Source organism: Podarcis filfolensis (genome assembly GCF_964270895.1).
Source record: "Podarcis filfolensis genome assembly, chromosome: 8".
Classification (NCBI taxonomy): domain Eukaryota; kingdom Metazoa; phylum Chordata; class Lepidosauria; order Squamata; family Lacertidae; genus Podarcis; species Podarcis filfolensis.
Window position 1 is genome coordinate 82,293,349 of NC_139611.1, and position 19,843 is coordinate 82,313,191.

The following is a 19,843-nucleotide window of genomic DNA, read 5'->3' on the forward strand; positions in this document are numbered from 1 at the left end:
TCACTTCCATACATCACTACTGGGAAAACCATAGCTTTTACTATACGGACCTTTGTTGGCAAGGTGATGTCTCTACTTTTTAAGATGCTGTCTATCAAGTACTGAAATCCTAGAGCTGCTCCAGAGGTTCCCTTAATTTTGGGGGTGACTTTTCAAGTTAAAGATGGGGAACTGCCGAAGTAAAGGGATGACCTTCAGAAATCCTGGTGTATGCAGTAAAACCTGTCACTCAACAATTTAGATCTCACCTAAGTCTGCTACTTATGTGAAAGAAATTAAAAGAAAGGCTTCATTTGCTTTTTGTTTTGTTTTTACTATTATTGTTAAAAGAACTCATTTTTCTTCCTAGCTGGACAGGCAAAGCTTCTCTCTTTTCTGTTTACTTCAATAGACTTGCATACCAAAACCTTCTGCTAACAGAGAATGTACTCAAAGAATCCAGTGTTCAAGCAGCAACTTTTATTAGCTATCACAAAATCTATGTTAGGCGAAAGATTAATATGCACACGCAGATTATAAATACATCATGTACAGCCTGCTGTACAAATGCACCCTCATTTTAGCTTGCCTAGTGCTTCTATCTATCTATCTATCTATCTATCTATCTATCTATCTATCTATCTATCTATAATTAAACATATATAAGATGCTGTATTCTTATCTCCACTTGAAACATTGCAGAAAGCACCACCTGTATAAGAGCAAGAAAAGCTTAATTTTGCTTCTTGGCCAGGAAAAACATTCTGGGCCCTACATGGCAGGAGGCATCTCTGTTGATATGCCTAACTAGGGGTATGAAAATCGAGAAAGACAGCAGTCAGTGGTGCCTAAAAAAACCCCTTAAGCCTGAACTGGTACAGGGGTACTGCACAGGTAAAGAAAAAGGGTTTCTTTGCCTCTTGAGATTTACAAAAAATGTTGCACAGCATCTAAGCAAATCTGTAACCAGAAAGTCACACATATATTTTTAATGAAGCATGGGGAGAGTTTCTCTCGACAAACAGTACTAAGTTATATGTCTTACCATCTCTCTTACTTTCAGCTTTTAAGAACAACGGGCTTCTCTATTTAGCTATAAAGAGGAAGTCTGTTGTTAAAATCATTTAGAAAGCAGACATGAAATTAAAGGGGGAAACGCAAAACACAACTCAGAATTTCCAAAAATATCCAGTATTTGATACATAGGAATCCTATCTCCCCACAAGTTTAATCTTAAAATGGGATTTGTCTAATAAGTCCATCTGCTGGACACCTTCACCACCTTGTTCTGAGACTGGAAAGCCATACACACCTCAGCATAAAAACTGAGGTTTAAAAGGGAAAATAGCTTGTTCAGCATCCCAGCAATTAGTTAGCAATAGCCCCATAGATTATTAAATCAGAATAAGTGAGTAAAATAACTAGATTTTAAATCAAGTGTCAGAGACTGGTAGGACACTAATGAGTGTGCACCAGGAGAAGGGGGCCTGGAGTTTGACTCGGGGGGGGGGGGGGCAGTGACTTGTGGGGAACTGTACTTGTCAGGAGGCAAGAGTCAGGGCAAGGTGAAGCTTCACAGTTGGAGGGTGGAGCACAGAACGGGTCAGAAAAAGAGGAAGGTCAGGCAAGCAAAGGGCCAGGTGTTCCCCCCTGCCTCCTCCTGCACCACTGTCTCCCAGCACCAGTAGGGAATTGAAGAGGGATGAGCAAAGGAAGCTGACATGCAGGCACAGTCTCTGGCTGCATGCGCACAGCCTGTAGGGGGGAGGTACATAACTGGTGGAAGTGGAGTGGCCCCCTGTTGCTACAACTGCTCCATAAAAATAATCATTTTATTATTTATAGCCCGCCCATCTAACTGGATTTCACCAGCCACTCTGGGTGGCTTACAACGTATCTTAAAACATAATAAAAACATCAAGTGTTAAAAGCCTCCTGATACAGGGCACAAAGTGCAGACCTGGGAATAGCTGCCTAGACATTAGACTGGTGTGCATGGGTATTCAGAGCCATACAAACTACTCTTCAGCTTTGACAATAAAGAGTTTACTATCTGCTATGTGCATTTTTTGCTTGGGGAGCACCCTTTCTAGACCTCTCTACTGGCCTTCAGATCTCTCTCCAAGCCACAAACTTCACCCCAGGCCACATCCTCGCTGGCCCTGCTTCATAGCCCAAGTAGTTTTGCCTGGCTAGAATGTGGCCTTGAACTCTGACCGTGCCTCTTGCTTGCTTGGATGGCAGGAACAAGCCTACTGTACAAATGTAAAATTAAGATTTGTTCCTCCATGCACTTATGCCTCTGGTCTCAGAAGGTTGCCCAGGAGAGAGTGAGGGCTTTGGGCTGAAGGTTGCACACCCCTGTCTTAAACCAATAGCAAAACTGGCTATTAGCATTTGTAATTTATAGGGCCAAAGATCCAAAAACTAGCTAGGCTACTAACTGCAAGAGCTAGTAAAGTCCTTGAAATTTTGCATTGAAACAAAAGGACTTCATATTCCTGTATCGCAGGCTGTGCTGGAAACTCCCTTCAGGTTCAAAGGTGATTTCCCATGCAGCATAGAGAGCAAACAATATCTGCTCACCACAAAAAGGGAGGGGGGGAGTATGGGTAAATAAACTTTGCCACATTTAAAGTAGTCCAGTTCTCGCAATAACCTCTCTCTAGGCCTGCTCAGAATCTTTCATAAAAGACAGCATCACTACTCCACCACTTTTTGTGCTACCACATAAAAAGAGCTGTGCTTCCCTTTCCCATCCAGCCAGAGAACTGTGCTCTCTTGGATTGGTTCTTAAAAGGGAATGAGGGGCAATTTCTCTCACCTTTCTGCTTTAGTTTCCTAGAGCAGCAGATGGGATGCAGTCTGACTGCTTTGTTCCTCAAGCAACAAAGCTCCCCGTCTTTGCCAGCTGTTAATTAAAAGTGATAAATGAGACAAAAAAGGGAAATATCTATGCTAGCAGCATTTCTACTTCCCCCCACCGTTAGTGGGGGTTTCCACACATGGAAGGGTCAACCTCTGTGAACTCCATGTACCCTCTTTTAAGAAGAACCAGACAGCCTTCACAGTTCTTAGCTCTGTTGAAAGAGGTGCAACTGAAACTGCCTAGATCAGGGGTCAGCAACCTTTTTCAGCCAGGGGCTGGTCCACCGTCCCTCAGACCTTGTGGGGGGCCGGCTATAGTTTGAAAAAAAATAAATGAACAAATCTATGCCCCACAAATAAGCCAGAGATGCATTTTAAATAAAAGCACGCATTCTACTCATGTAAAAACACCAGGCAGACCCCACAAATAACCCAGAGATGCATTTTAAATAAAAGGACACATTCTATTCATGGAAAAACACGCTGATTCCTGGACCGCCTGCAGGCCGGATTTAGAAGGCGATTGGGCCGCATCTGGCCCCCGGACCTTGGGTTGCCTACCCCTGGCTTATATCATCAACCCTTGATGGATTAAGAGGTGTCAAGAAGTCCAAGCTTTCCTATAACAAAGTTAAAATGCATCACACTGTCTGCTGTTTCAGTAGGTTCTCTTATTTTCCACACCCCAATGCACACACCCCTTTTTTAGTTTAGCAGCCAATTGTATGAAATTTAAGAGCTACTAACTGGTACGATGTCACTGCCCATGTTTAGATTACTATTGCTTATCCCTTTCTGCCCTGAGATAAAGTGTTGAATATTTTATGGGATGTTACAAGTATGAAACCTGGGAACAGTATGAAGTTCAGGGAAAGAGACAGAGTATAAAGTTTAATATTTTCTACCTGTTTTCTTATTCATTGTAACAGTGGGATGAATTGGTTTGCAATCTATAAAAAACTATTTTTACTAAGATGGTTTTCCCACATCTGTTTGTAACACCGAATAAGCACGTTAAGAATTTGTACCGTACAGGTTGGGTATATCAAGATGCCAATTAAGATGCAACTGCACACACCCCAAGCTCTAAGGCTCGTTCGTTATCACTCTGTACTCCTCAACTCTTTTCACTGTGCTTAACAACTTAAGAGTGCAAGACTGTATAACATCTATTCATTTTAACCAGGCTTATTTCAAATAATGCCCTATATAGAACTCTAAAGCTATGCTCTTTCTCTCTGTGATTTATAAGCAATGCACACAGATTTTTTTTCCTCATCTACAGATTTACCTTGCCCCATTGCAGTTCAATGGACTATAAGAACAAGGTCTTTCTTCTGCTTTCTGTATTAAGAAAAATTAAGCAAGCAGAGGTTATCAACTCAAACACATCCATCACTAGCAAAGGGAAATCCTAGTTTCCCCATCAATATTCAAGCTGCAAGAGAAAATGTAAAGACCTTATTCTGGCATCATTATTCAAATAGATTATTATTAACATCAAATAATTTTTAAGGGAGCAGACTTCAAACATATAAGAATTAGACAAATAATGTGAGACACTCTATAGCTTGTTTGAGCACTGCCAAAGCCCTATCACCGTGGTATCAGAACACTCTGAAGCATCTAACAGCTCACATAGTTGAAGACTTGGACAGTAGCCAAACCACCTCCCTAGCTGGGTCATTAAATCCAACTAAAGGGGGGAGGAATTCAGGCTCTATCTCAGGTCATCGCAGCCTGCCTTCCCTACTCCCAGGGATGTGTTCAGTGGACAAAGATATTCTCAAAAGAGAAAGGTAAAGCTATTGTTAAAAATAATGGTTTAAGGCTTCTGCAATTATAACTAGGCAGCTAAAAGCCAGAATTTAGCCTCCAAAGCTACAGCTAAAGAAAAAGGGGCCATCAACTGAGGAACATTACCGTCACAAACCCCAGTGAAATTAATAGGTGCTTCATGAGTATAGCTCTCACTTCTGTTCCATTTCAGAGGAATTCAAAATCAAACCATTTACAGGAGACAGTGAACCGAAGTTTAAAACTACTAACAGAGATAGTAGTAAAAGTCTGATGTTTTCCAGCAGTCAAGATTTCTGTGGTGCAAGTGGGCAAGCACCACTGAATGTCACTCCCTGTATTTAATTTAACATTTATCAGTTGATGTGAAAAAATATAGCAAAATTATTATTTTTAAAAAATGTTATTCAGTGATGCCAATTTCAAAGTTCATATAGGTTACTCTTATCAAGTTACTTGAAGTAGTCAAAATACTGGCTGGACATATTTTCCTATACTGGTGTGTTTAATTAATTAAGTAATTAGCATATCTCCGTTCAGCTGAAGATCAGAGCAGTTCACAACATAAAAATGCAAAATGAGAACACAAAATACATAATAAAACAAAAACAAACCAATAACCTCCTTTCACAAATACGTTTAAAATATAATAGATATTTATTTGTATCTGAAACCTGACTATTCCAGTAGCCTATTGGTTAACCTCTCTACATGCACATTGTAATGCACTCCCTACCATGCAACCACGCTGAATTTGAATAAGCTGACAATGTCATGGGCTAAGGAGTATATTAAATGCTTCTGAAATGTAAAAAGGAGGGGGGAATATAGAGCTGTGTTATCAGCACATGTAAAAGTATTAGAAGCTTTGTAGGGTTCAATGCTATAGATGAATATACCCTATAGTGGACCTGATATCTGTGATCCTCTCTGAATTTCATATAAACCTCCTTTTATGCAAATACTCAAGCAAAACCATAGTGGGTGATCGGTTTCACACCAGCTCACCCCAAATTCCCTTGCTGCCCACTGATGCTTATGAAGGACCAAACCACAAGATATGTACACCACTAAACCAGAGTGTAACATACAGTGACTGGGACCTAAATCCTATGGGGCTAGTAAGGCCCTATTTCGAACCTTACACCCGATATGAGATCAAATAAGACGACTTATGAGGGGGCAAGCTAGCCTGATTCTGATCCTCCAACATATGTTCACTCTAGCATCTGTATATGTAACCTCTGCCTGTGTGGGTCCTAATGGGCTTAAGCAGAGTAAAACTTAAGAGGCAATAGACCCTCTAAGTCCAAAGAAATATCAAGGTGCTGGACACTTCAGAGCTGCTTCTTTGCAAAAAGCTTTAATCCCAAAGGGATGGGACAACCACAGCAAATGGCAAATGTATAATTTGCAGCTTACACAACATAAGAGTCCAAAAATATTATTCAGAACAAACTTCCATTCCCTCCTTCTAGCTCTCCACTGTGAAACTCCTCACTACTGGGCTGAACCAACCTATTTGTAAGGATTACACATGCAGCTAGTGTGAACTAGCAACTGATCAGCTAAGAACAGCACGAGTAAATGCCATTCTAAACCAAAACCTCTTGGGATAATAAAGGCAAAATCTTCAAAAACTTATTAGTCCCTTTTAGGAGATGGAAGAGTATGAGTACAGTGGTACCTCGGGTTACATACGCTTCAGGTTACACACTCCACTAAGCCAGAAATAGTGCTTCAGGTTAAGAACTTTGCTTCAGGATAAGAACAGAAATCGGGTTCCGGCAGCGCAGCGGCAGCAGGAGGCCCCATTAGCTAAAGTGGTGCTTCAGGTTAAGAACAGTTTCAGGTTAAGTACGGACCTCCGGAACGAATTAAGTACTTAACCCGAGGTACCACTGTAATGAGCACTTTTCTTTTGCGAGAATTTAACCAATTTAAAGGGCTGCCCACTGAACAACTATGATTTTAAAAATAAATAACAAGAGGGGGAAATCCGAACTTAAATGAGATACTGCACTCAAATAAGTCAACAGAAAATACAAAGTGGCAGAATTGTTTGTTACAGTATACAAAAAAAAAAAAGACTCAGAAAGACAGATTGAAACGTAACAATATTAAGATCATCCGCGGATACTTTATTTTCCTCAAGATTTGTCAAGTCCCACATATCCTTTCCCCCTTATTTACCTAAAAGCACATTACAACTACCAGAGGTAGGAAATAGGAAGACTGCAACTTGGCAAGCTGCCTTATACAGAATCAGATCCATCTAGCATTGTCTACACTGACTGGCAGTGCCCTCTCCAAGGATGTGTGCTCTATCGATGAGAAACAGCCCTCTCCCAAAAAGGAAACATGCAAATAAGTAGCTGTACAAGTTCATTCCAAACCACTGGCCTTAATGAGACCAGGATACAAGAGCACCTACATGAGATTACCTGGCATTTCTCTCTATCTACCCACAGTGCAAGACAGCCAAATCATTGGGCGGCCATAAATTAGGTTGGCTCTGGTACAGCAAGAAAGATACCCATTACTGCACAGGAGACAAGCATGACGGCCAGTTCCTGTCTCCTGCTGACAACCTCTGAGCCCACACACACTACATTACTGAGTGTATTTCAAACAGTCGAACACAGACCCTGGGATAGAGGGGGGAAAGCAAGAATATACCAAAGCACTAACCAGTATCCCATGCTATCAAATGCATAATGTTCATAGCCCTGCTCGGGGAAGCTCTGCCCAGTCTGCACCCAAAACAGGTAGTACCCTTCACACAGCATGGATATGACCACGTCAAATACTGGAGAAAATTGGGAAAGAATCCACTTTCTTTCAGTATTGTACAAAGCGCAAAAAAACTGTTTCTAACAGAGGCATAATATCTAAGAATGAAGTTACAGTGGTACCTCAGGTTACATACGCTTCAGGTTACATACGCTTAAGGTTACAGACTCTGCTAACCCAGAAATAGTGCTTCAGGTTAAGAACTTTGCTTCAGGATGAGAACAGAAATCGTGCTCTGGCGGCAGCAGGAGGCCCCATTAGCTAAAGTGGTGCTTCAGATTAAGAACAGTTTCAGGTTAAGAACAGACCTCCAGAACGAATTAAGTACTTAACCTGAGGTACCACTGTATTGAACTGCTTACTGCTTACCCCAACTTTAGCAAAAAGTCTTTTATGGGAATCTGTGTCCCTAAACTTGGAAACGATGAAACAATTCCTAAAGCAGACACGCTGATTCTCAGTGAGTTGGAATGTGCCCGAGGTTCATGGCAGCCTTGTATCATAAGAACATGATAAAATCCAATTCAGGGAACAGGATTCCATCCATGTCCTATACTAGGGGAGGAGAATCCTTTTCAGCCCCAGGGCTACAATGCCTCATGGGCAAACTTCCAGGGGCTGCATGCCAGGGTGGGCTGAGCCAGAGGCAACAGAGGCTGGAGCAATGAACATGACTCTTACCTTTGTACAGTAGGCTACATGTGCAAGCCAGAAGTTTCTACACACCCCTATCTCTTCATCTAGACAAGCAAGAGACATTATCATAGTTCAAGGGCACATTCCAGTGAGGCGAAAGTACTCAAGGAGGGTGCACAGCAGAGCTAGCAAGGACTGCAGCCAAGGTAGAGAGAGCATGTAAAGAGTCTTGGAGAGCAATATTTGGACCCTGGGCCTTACGTTCACTGCTCTGTCCTAAACAAACGCCCAAAAAATCCCCTTTGCTTTCATTTAAGAATCTGGCAAGGAATGAAAGCTCAGTTCTCTAAGTGTGCCTGCTACATTCTGCATTGCATAGGGAAAAAATAAAACATCACAGCTATGATGGACAAAAGTAAGTTTTCTTTGTCAGATATTATATACAAAACTAGAATATTATAGGCAGGGAATGTAAATGTTACTTCACCTGTTAAAGTTTACCTTTTTTTAGAATGTCACATCATCAAAACCTCTATTCACTACCACGCCCATTTCAAATATGAATAAAAGAAAATGTGTAATGATTTGGTGGGAAGCAGAGGATTAATAGGGGGAGAAATCCAAGCTGTTCTACAATAACATTAGTAGTATTGTTTACATAGTGTCCCCAATATAATAAAGAAAGAAATTTGTATGCCACCCTATACCCGTAGATCTCAAGGTCGTTCACAACATAAAAACACAATATAAAAAACACAAAATACATAATAAAAATAAAAACAATCCACTAATCCCCCTTCACACAACACATTTTAAAAGAGCATTAGATTAAGGTTACCAGATGTCCCCGTTTCCCGGGGACAGTCCCCGGATTTACAAATCAGTCCCCATAGAAAATCCTATCATTCCTACTGAAGTTGAAAAGTGTCCCCGGATTCATTGAAAAAAATCTGGTAACCTTACATTAGATATCAACCAGCCAAAGGCCTTGTTAAAGGTGTATAACGAAGGCACCAGCCAAACCTCCCTGGAGACAGCATTCCACAAAGAGAGAGCCACTGCAGAAAAGGTCCATTCTTGTGTTGCCCTCCTCCTGTGCAAGATCTCAAACTACAGAAGGGATGAAACAATCGCCAGGAGCTTTCAGGTGCATTCCTTGCACACCGGCATCTGTCATCCTAAACCTTTTTGCTCACATAGACATAGGCATAAGACTGCTGCCATGTCAGGGTAATGTTTTCTGTGCCTGGCACAGGTGTTGCTACATACCGCTCTAATCTCATGGTGCTGGCACAGTGTAATCTTTAAGATCTTACCTGGACATGAGCTGGAGTAGAGGAGAGATCTATCCACAGCTAATAACTATGGGATCAACACAGAACCTTTATGTTCAGAAAGAGTATCACATGATGGGGACAAGCAACAAAACAACTCAGCTGTTGAGTTTCTAGAGGAATCTAGCTAGCTACTCTTGGAAACAAATTGCTGGACTAGATGAACCTTTTGATCTGATCCAGCAAAGAAGCTATTCTTACTAAACAGGTGGTCTTTGAAAAACACATGCAGACAGAACCATGGGGCATACTCATTTTTCCATGTTTTTGGTGATAACACAAATGCCTTCTATATTAAATTTATCAAATTGTTTATTTATGTTGTTTTGTTTGCATTGGCTGTTGGTCAGAGGATTCAAAAAAATAATCAATAGGTTTCAACCCATTAAAACTATTACAACAGCAGCATCACATTGCCAATAAATAACTGTTGATGAGAAGCATATGCTTGCATCATGCCTTATCAGTTTATAGTGACAATTATCACCAAGACATTTAGAGAACTCGTACCTGGCTGCTATAACCGTCATTATCTAGAAATATCTACACTTCGGCAGTATGTTCAGCATTGTGGGGGCGGTGGGAGGTATTTTAGCTGCTTCCAACTGAAAAATATACACTTTCCTTCAGTCTGAAACTATACTGTTGCCCAGGCTCAGGCCATGAAGAAATCATGCTATACAGCTAATATCTTAATGGCTCCCTTCTAACTGCTTCAATTCACATCCTTCAGCATTTTCACCACCACATTTCCAGATTGCTCGCTACACACCAATGAGGGCTAGAAACCACAGTAATGAAAATGCCCCTTAACCTGGTTGAAAATTATATGTGGATGTAATAAAAATTTATTAAATTATATATTCATAGGCTCTAATCCTGCTGAAGTTAGTCATGGCTAATGTGAGTCTAATAACCTTCAATAGAACTTTACTTCAGTGCGACTGTGGACAACAGTCAACTATTACCCTTTATCAAACCAATAAGTGCATTCAAGTGCTATGCTATGGCTTAGGATGACAAAACATGAACAAATCAGAGCAAGCTTCAGGTCCACGTGCTCCCTTACATGCCTCCACTCCCAAAGCTAGTAAGAGAACAGAAGCTTCTTTCTCACTATGTTTTGTCATGTTGTGCAGACCAACAAACTGTGGTTAATACCAACTATGGTTTCAAACCAACCAACTTCAAATCCTAATTGACTCGTTTAAATTAACCATAGCTAAGATTAACAGTTTGACCAAACTGCGGGAGGCAGTGGAAGACAGGAGTGCCTGGCGTGGTCTGGTCCATGGGGTCACGAAGAGTCGGACACGACTAAACGACTGAACAACAACAACAAATATTAACAGGATCACAACAAGAGCTGTGGTTAATTAAAAGCAGAACCAAAAAGCTTCTGAATTAATCTTTCTAAGTGAAGAGGACAAAAGGGGAATGCACAAGCAAAAATCTCATATGGACTTCTTCCTGTACTGTTGGCATCTGTCCGTCTCAAGAGACAATGGAGCGCACCTCTGGGGGTGAAGTCAAACTGCTGTGTTAGCATCACCGAAGCAACCTCCCCAGGCCTCAAGCCTAGGCAATGTGTATGGAGCTCCTGGGATGCCCAGATGACCCACCCCCCTTGGCCTCACTGACATAGTCCAAAAGAAAGCAGAGCAATACTTCTGGCACCAGCTTGGCTGTAGGAGTTGCTAGAAGGAGGCGTACAAGGCACCATCTGATCATGTTAGGGACTCCACTCTGGATTTGTGTAGGGTTTATTCCTTAGCCTATTCTCTTGAAGATGTCCTGCAAAGCAGTGGGTGTTTAGGATCAGAGTTTTCCTTCTGCTAGATGAGCTACCTGTCCAGGTTGATTTCTCCCATCTACCCTTCAGTTCCCTCTATGCATGTGCAGAAGCTAAAGAATTGATGGTCCCTGGTTTAAATATACAGCAACCATTTGGTATGCACATTTGCTCAGGAAACAAATGACTTGGAAAGCTAGAAGCTTGATTTAAATCAACTATTTAAATCACCTTGATTGACCCTCCTACCTATTTCTAGATGTCAATGACTGTACTCATAGAAGCATGAAATGCCCTACATGACATGTCTTACTCTATTCTACAATAACTGAAGTTAGTCCAAAATTGCTATCACTTCCATAATTATTTTCTCTCTCATATGTGTCCCTCTAAAATGAAACAAATGACACACCTCTCCAAAAAGAATAAAAAACTTTCTTAAGGTGTGAGGAAATTCTGGCCCTCACTTGTTGCTGGGTTCCAGCTAGCGTCAGCCCCAGTTTGTCTTATTTTTATGTTGCTTAAAACCAATGTTCTGTTTCATCTGATAAGATACAGAGTAGATGTTCAAAAGTCAAAATACATAAATTATAAAAAATTTAATCCTCACCTTGGCAAGTGGTCTTTCTAAGCAATCAATAAAGCTTTGCTTTCAGACCCTATCAAAAATTTCAAAATGACTCATCAGCACATCACACTAAACTGGGACAGGAACCTCTGGCCCATGGGCCCAATTTGGTCCGTGAGGTCATTTCCCCCAAACCTCGCATGGGTGGACTTTAAAAAGGGGGGAGGTGTCTGCTTGTTTTCTGTAAGCATGCAATGAAAACAAGTGGGCCCAGTTTTTTTACTCATGGAGCAGTCCTTGCCAGAGCCAAGGTCTGCTTTTGACACCAGCACTAACAAGACTACTCCATTGCACAGCAATGACGACATGGGTACTTGTTTCCCCACACAGTCCCTCCTCCCCATAGCTAAGACACAGAGCTGGGACTCACTTAAAAGTAGGCGCCCTTTGCAGCATTTTCTCCCACACTTTTAAAGATTGTACCAGCCCAGTGTGGGAGAAACTGCTGCAAAGAACTCTCAGATTCGTCGTCCCCCCCCATACTTGGTCAGGAATATAGGGAATGCAAGGGATTTTGACAGATGGGTGGGGCAACCTGCCTGCCAATCATGTGTTGTCACAATAACGGTTTGTGATTGCCAGGTGGATTGCCCTGCACATCTGTCAAAATTGGCTCAAAGAAGGTCTGAAAAGTTCAGCACCCCTGCACCAAACCACAGCATGCACAAGCCAGAATGAGCTGCAACATATCTCATGCACTCACTATTCCCTGGCTGTGTGGCTAGGAAGAACTTGTAAGCTTTTGTTTAACCATGATTTGCTGTGTCATCACAGCAACAAATTGTGGTTAACATTATCTATGGTTAATTTTAAAGCAAGAAGCGAACTAAGCCACAGTTACTGAAGCAGGATTATTTAAACTAGCCACACGCAAGATTAACCTCAGTTCCAGGTCTGGACAACATGGCAAATTGTGATTAATAACAAGCAGAAACAAGACCTTCCAAACTTCCTTTCAGGGTGAAAGGGAAGCTGAGTGCATGACCCTGAGATTTCTTGCAGCTCAGTCTGGCTTTTCTGGCTTGTGCTAAGCTATGGTTTTGTGTGATGTGTTAAAGAAGTGTTTACATATAAGGTTTAGTCAGCAAACCTCTTAAGAAGACTGCAACAGTTCAGATCTAACACCAAACCAGGTTCTGGTACTATGTGAACTAGGCCTGCGGCGTGCTCTGGTCCATGGGGTCACGAAGAGTCGGACACGACTAAACGACTAAACAACAACAAAACTAGGCCTGCACTCTGGTGCAATCTGATTTTCTTTCTCATTGACATTTTAGCACAAGTCATAGTTTGCCTGGCTTAGAGGTAACAGTAAACTATGGCTTCCACTAAATCGGAAGGGAGAAAAATCAGAATGCATGAGAGAAGAATGTGTGTGAGCACAGAGCTTGCTCACACAGTGCCAAACAAAAAACCCTACAAGGGTAGAGGCAGCACTATTCACCATGATTCAAAATATTTAGAAAAAGCAATGCTAAACCTTTTGGTCAGACTACTGACCAGCCAATTAGTGACCATGGCAAGGTGCCTTTTTTGAAATAAATAATCAACCACTTGATTGTAAAAAGCCTCAGAAAGATACAAGAAGTAAATCAAGAAAAATTTACAACCTTACTTTAAAACATACAAATGTTAAAATACAAAAACAGATTAAAATTACCTCAACTTCCTAAGCATCTGGGTAGGCTTGTCTAAATAAGAATGTCTTTAGCAGGCAACAAAAAGAGTACAGTGCTTTATCTCAATAGGCAGGGAGATCCAAACTGTAGGTGCTGCCACACTAAACCATTGAGTGCTTACAAATGCGGAATGGGTATTATGTGGCACCTGTATTAGTGCCAATTCCATTTATGTTATGTGTACTTAAAATACACGCCCCAATTCCTAATACTTCCTAAATGTGTCCCCACATACTGAGCAAGTTGTATATCTCTAATCTAATTCCACAGTATAAAAATATACACATGGCTTTAAGTGGCAGCAATTTTTAACCACTCGAAGGAACTATACTAATGCAAGCAGTTCAATTTGTTTTTTAACCACAAAGACAAGAGGAAAAGTTTGAGAGTTATCTGTCTGCACACAGTGACTATGCTATGTCAGAATTTGAAAGGGAGCTGCAATCAAGAGGGTTTTTTGATAAGCGTATAGGAAAGGAATTCAATCAGAACAAAAGGAAAGGTGGGAAGACTGGGAAAAGCAGGATATTTCAGGCAATCACATTAAAATGACTCAAGAGGATACTTAATACTGAAAATACCTTGTCATCCTTCAAAATAAGAACCTAATAGTGGAATTACAGAGATTTCAAAAATATATCTGCTGTTATAAACTGGCAAGTAGCTGCTTCTTTAGCTAAAAATACTAAATCAACAGGGCTAGAAACAGACTAATGTGCTACTTTGTTCCTGAGACACAGAAATTCAACTATTCATTCAGCTGTTATTTGAGGACAAGGTCAAAAATTACTATAAGAAACACTGAGCACTGAATGCATTTTTAAAACATTCTTAAGCTATATAGTCCTAAAACATGCTTACTGGTAACATAAGCAAAACTGCACTTGCTTCCAAGTAAACATTTAAAGGTTTAGGTGCCAGGATGGATCAATTCTCTCCTTTAAACATACATTCTTCTATCTGAACTAGATTCAAGGAGATGCAGTTGCATTGCTTGAGAATATCAGATCTTTTACAAGACAAATGTCAACTTACCAATACTCCTGGGCTTTCAAGCACAGAATCCTAAGCTATTCTTATACAAAGAATAGTTGAAATATTACTATTTATTCCCTTGGCTCAACACATCCTAGCACCCCAGTTTTACCTACTCAAGTGGTAAGAGTAAGAAAAAATGCTTAACCTTTGCAGAACACGTACCTTCTTTGAGACAAAAGAACCTCAGCAACAGGCATACACTCAGAACTATCACAGAAAATGTTACCTCCAAGGATTCTTGAAGCCATAAATATAAGAACAAAAGCAGATGCAAATATATCACTGGCTTTGAATTTCCTCCTTCATTGTCAGCTCTCAGCACGGAACAAGAGCATCTCCAACAGCTCCTAGCAAAGCAGTTACATCGCTCGGGAGCATAGGGAAAATCAGCTCTCAGTGAAGCTGTCTACTCATTCTATTATATAAAATGCTCTCACAGAGGAACACACACTAACATTTCTCTCTAAGAATGTGAATAGTGGTAAGAAGCCAGGAACAAGGCTTCAGTCCACACTGGGGGGGGGGGGGGACGACTAGCTATTTACTGCCACATCCTGAAAATCTGCTACTGGCAATATTTTCAGGCCTCACTAAAAGAACAAACTTGAATTCTTTAGACCAGAACTCTCTGCAACTGAACACTCAGATGCAGATGAATCTAAAAGCCCTTTCAGGATCAAATTAATTTCCTACTGAATATAATTAATCAGCCTTACAAAAAAACAAAAAACCCTCCTCAGCTAATGGTATGCATAATCTGAGTCCTTGCTAAGATTTCTCCAGCACCATGTACAATTAAAACCTCATGGCTATTCCACTGATCAAAAATATTTTGACTTGCATCACAAGGGACCATTTCTGCTTGTATCACCGACTGATTCACATGATTACTTATATGTGGATACTCATTTAAACAAGGACTGAGTAGTAATTTTGAACTGAATGATCATTTGGAGAACTGCCTTTGCAAAATAATTCTAATGGTCAGAATATATTGGTGTCAATACTGAGGGTGTAGACCCAGATTCTCTTTCTGTGCACAACACCAAACAGAAAGCTATAATTTGACAGGGCCGGAATCAGAACTACAGCTACAAAAATATACTTCAAACTTCTCAAAACATCCAAGAGAACTTTTATTCAATTAGCTTTAGACCAACAACACTGTAAGCCCCAGTTTCCTGTCCTGTTATTAGAATTAATGGTTTAAGATATCTGATATGGCAGGCAGTCTTTACTAACTTCTAATTATCTGAACATGATCCAGTTCTCAAAAACAGAGTATCCATAAGGACAAAATGTTGACCTAGCTTTGAGTCTAGGGCTGAGTCCCTGCAATTTAATCAGTCACTAAAAGTAAAGAGATAAAGTCTAGTAAACTGGGCACCCATCACTTGCCTTTCAGCTGTGCACATTCTAACTTATTTCAGAACTGCCTGCATAAGAATATTACTTGGTGATGCCTCCAAACAGGGACAAGACGTAAGATGGAAAATATTGTACTGAAATAATCTGAGATATTCATGGTTTGGAAGTCTTCTGCTGTCTGATTATTAGCGAAGGTCAAAACCAGGGTAAGGTAAAGGAGTTCCACCATGACCATTCCCTATCCTGAAACGGGAGAAAGATGGTGTACTAACATGTTATGTAGCTCATCACAAAGCCACAGAATAAATTTCTCCCAATAAAATAATTTTAGAAGAATTCTCAAGAAAAAAAATCATTGCTCTCAACTAGCCAACCTCATCCTTCCTTCAAGAAAGCACAAAGGTAAGGGGGTATCTGTGACTTTACCAAGAGGTTCAAGACTTCCAGACTATTAACGGTATTCTTACCAAGAATTTTGATGTTTTGTTTTATATTTTTGTAAACCCCTTAGAGGTTGTCTTGCAGTCAAGTGGTACCTACTTTTGCTTTAAAATTTTTTTTTTAAAAAAATAAGGCCTTGAGGTGTCTCAATGGCATGGAAGGAAAAGAGTCTGAAAAAATAAAGGAACGTTACGGAAGCGTTTCCCAGGAGTTTGCAATCTCTATAAGAAAATGTTCTCTCCTTTTTCTTTCCATCTTGAATGACTTTTAAGAAAAAAGTATTTTGATGGAGCTATATGCCCTCAACCAATGTTAGGCATAGTGAAAGGAAAAGGGTCCTTGTTTCTCAAGATACACCTTGTTCTACCTTCTTCTCCAGTATCACCAACCATCTTCAAGAGCTGAATTTAATTATCATCATCTTGATAAAGTCTTGCTAAAAAAAAAACACAGTTTGAACACACATTAACAAATTGGAAATTCCATTACCCTTCATAGGATTAAGTAATTAGGATGACTACACATGTCAGAAATATGCCATTCCTCAGAAACCTGGGAGATGTCCCAGGAGAGCAACATGGACAAGAAAGAGAAACACTAAGACATATCCCACAATCCTACCTATCAAAAATAAGTAGAGAAGCTGGAGGCTGCTTTGAATGTTGCACTTTTTGTACACAAAAAGCACAGAGAAAGGGAAAAGAGAAGGGTGTGTGTGGAAACCAAGAATAGATGCCTATTTTCCCCCTACAAGACAAAAGACGGAGTTTTGAAGTCCGGGGAGGAGATAATGCACACAATGAGAAGTCAAAAGTATGCCCCATTTTTACCTACAGAGTTTGGGGGCATGCACAGCAGGCACCACTTCTCAGCCTCAGTAGTGCATTAAGGGAAAAGTCACTTTCCCCTTATGCCATCTTCTCAACTTATCCAAATGCCTTTAAAACCAGGAGAATCTCCACATCCCAAAGAACTGAGCTGAGGAAAGCTGGTGACACTTATTTATTCAGAAGTTTTCTTATCTGCCTAGGACAGGTTACAACAATATTACGATAAGACAATATTAAAACAAAACAGGTCAATAACAAAAAGCAAAATCAAATATACAGGTATGGTCCTGCAAACATCACGAAAATCAAAACTGTCAGAGGCCAACATAAAGAGGAATGTCTTCAGCATACAGAAGAAGCTGTATGTTGAGGATGCTAGAAGCTTGGAATGGGGTTTTTCAGACCATAGGGGGTGACACAGAGTGTTCCCTACCATCCCCAATACTTCAGAGGGAAGCAGAACTGCCAAAAGAGCACCCTCTGCCAATCTTAATATCTGAGGATCATTAGGAAAGGCAGCAGTCTTTCAGTTATTTGGGGCCTAAGACATTTTAAGGCTTTCAAACACCAACGTGAGCATCTTGAACTGGACCCAGAAAATATCTGGCAACCAGTGCAGTGGTTTCAATTTAGGGGTGATTTGAGTTCTAAATGGAACACCGGCGGATATCCTGGCTGCTGTGCTTTGGACCAACTGAAGTTTCCAAGCTGTCTTCAAGGGCGGCCCCACAGTGTGCATTGCAATAATTCAATCTGGAGTTTATCAGAGCAAACAGTGCAGAAACAGCCATTTGCCACCCCCTCAGACCATGCTTCGAGGAGGCAGAACCACCCAACCGAAATCAGCAGGAAGACTACCACTGGTCCCTGTCCAACATTAACTCAGGGATGAAGATGCTGGCAAGAATTTCTCTTTGCGTCTCTCTTCCCTGAGCCTCGTAGTTTTCCCCACCCCACCCCACAAGGCAACTCTAGGGCTTCCCTTCAGGCAAAACAGCAGAAATGTCTATCAGCCACTGGGGGTGGTCAAAGACAGAATAATACTTGTTTGCTGGTGTGCTTGACTCCACCTCGGGTTTTATTCTAGGGGCACCCCATGTGCCCTTCCCCAAACTCAAGCTCCTTCCCCCTCCCCTTGCCACAATACCCCCCTTTTCAGCTCAGCCTGCGCCTCCATCGCCAGGGCCCTCCGCATGCGTGCTTCTAACCCCCATCCCCGCCCCTCTGAACACTGGAGCAGTTTGTGGAAGGGACCCCCATCATCATCATCATCCCCCCCCCCCCCGGCCAGGGATGCAGGGGAGCATCTTTCCCCTTGCAAATACGCAGGTAGGGGCAGAGTCTCTTTATCCATGTCAAGTTTGCCAACCCCAAACTAAATGGCTGAGAAAGAGGGAGGGGAATGGGGGGGAGAGAGATAGATGATGACTCTTGTATTATTCCTCCGCCACATACCTAAGGAAAAAAAGATCTTTTTTTGCCTTTTGGCTTCCCACTCACACACCCCACCGACCCTCCCCGAAATTCCGCTACCTCAACGGGGGTGGGAGACATGTATTGGTGGGGGACGGAGCAGGAGGAGGAAGGGGCGTCTCTCATTCTCTCTCCCCCCCCCACCTCCTCGCAGGCAAGGGTCTTTTTTTCGCACCGCACCCCTCCCCGCGCAATGTGTGCTTGTGCAGTGGGGAGGGAGGGGATTCCTCCATTTCCGAAAGAAAAGGGGGGGAGAGAGAGAGAGAGAAAGGAGGGGAGGCTCTTTCTCCCCTCCCCCTTTCCCCCCCATTCCACGCCTGAGGTAAACTGCGGCCGTGGGGGCGTGTGGGGGGGGGTTTCGCCCCTGCCCCCTCGGGATGAGGCGGGATCGGGGGAGGGGCGCCTCCGCCGCCGCCGCCTCATTGTTCGTTCCCCTCAGTGGGGACCGGGGCGGGGTGCGGAGGGCGGCGGGGAAGGCGAGGCAGGCGAGCGGGGTCTGGGCGGGGAGGCTCCCGGCGGAGGCACCTACCAGCTCGGCGGCGGCGGCAGCAGCAGCAGCGGGTCCTGGCCGGGCTCTCGGGGCGGGGCGGAGAAGGACCCGAGGCGGCAGCGGGAGGAGAAGGAGGCGGCGCCATGTTCCCCTCCTTCCTTCCTCTCTCCCTCTCCTTTCCTTCCTTCCTCCCTTCCTTTCCTTCCCCCGGCGCGGTGAGAGGAGGAGGAGGAGGAGGAGGAGGAGGAGGGTATCGGTGGGTGGGGTGAAGCGAGGGAAGAAAAGCGGCCTTGTAATGGCGGCGGCTGAGGCGGCTTCTTTTCCCCCTCACAAGGAGCAGTAGCGGCGGCGGCGGCAGTGGCACCATCGACCGAAAGAGAGAGAGAGAGACAGGGCGCGAGACCGCCTGTGTGTGTTGCGCGTGCGCGCGACGAGCCCAGCGAGCAAGCGGGGCGGGAGGGGGGGGGAGAAGCTGCTGTTGCGGCTGGCGGCGTGCGCGCGCCGGCGGAGGGGAGAGCAGTGGGCGGGGCGGGCTGCGGCGCGAGGGTGGAGTAGTGGGCGGGGCTCCGGAACCTCTATTCAGAGAGAGGGAGAGTGCGCGCGCGCACGCAGGCATGCGAGGCAGGTTTGCATGCACAGAAGCGATACAGGACTTTGCAGAGAGGCGCGCGCGCGGGTCACCTCCTCCTCCTCCTCC

At 42.8% G+C, this 19,843-nt stretch overlaps 1 protein-coding gene across 1 annotated transcript in view; it reads right to left on the reverse strand.

Moving 5' to 3' along the window:
- The window catches only part of ARHGAP35 (Rho GTPase activating protein 35), an 87,273-nt gene extending 67,641 nt beyond the window's left edge, over positions 1 to 19,632 (reverse strand). Inside the window, exon 1 of the mRNA XM_083626728.1 lies at positions 19,186 to 19,632. The gene's annotated coding sequence lies outside the window, so the exon portion shown is untranslated. The remainder of the gene's footprint in view (positions 1 to 19,185) is intronic.
- Positions 19,633 to 19,843: the final 211 nt, after the last annotated feature.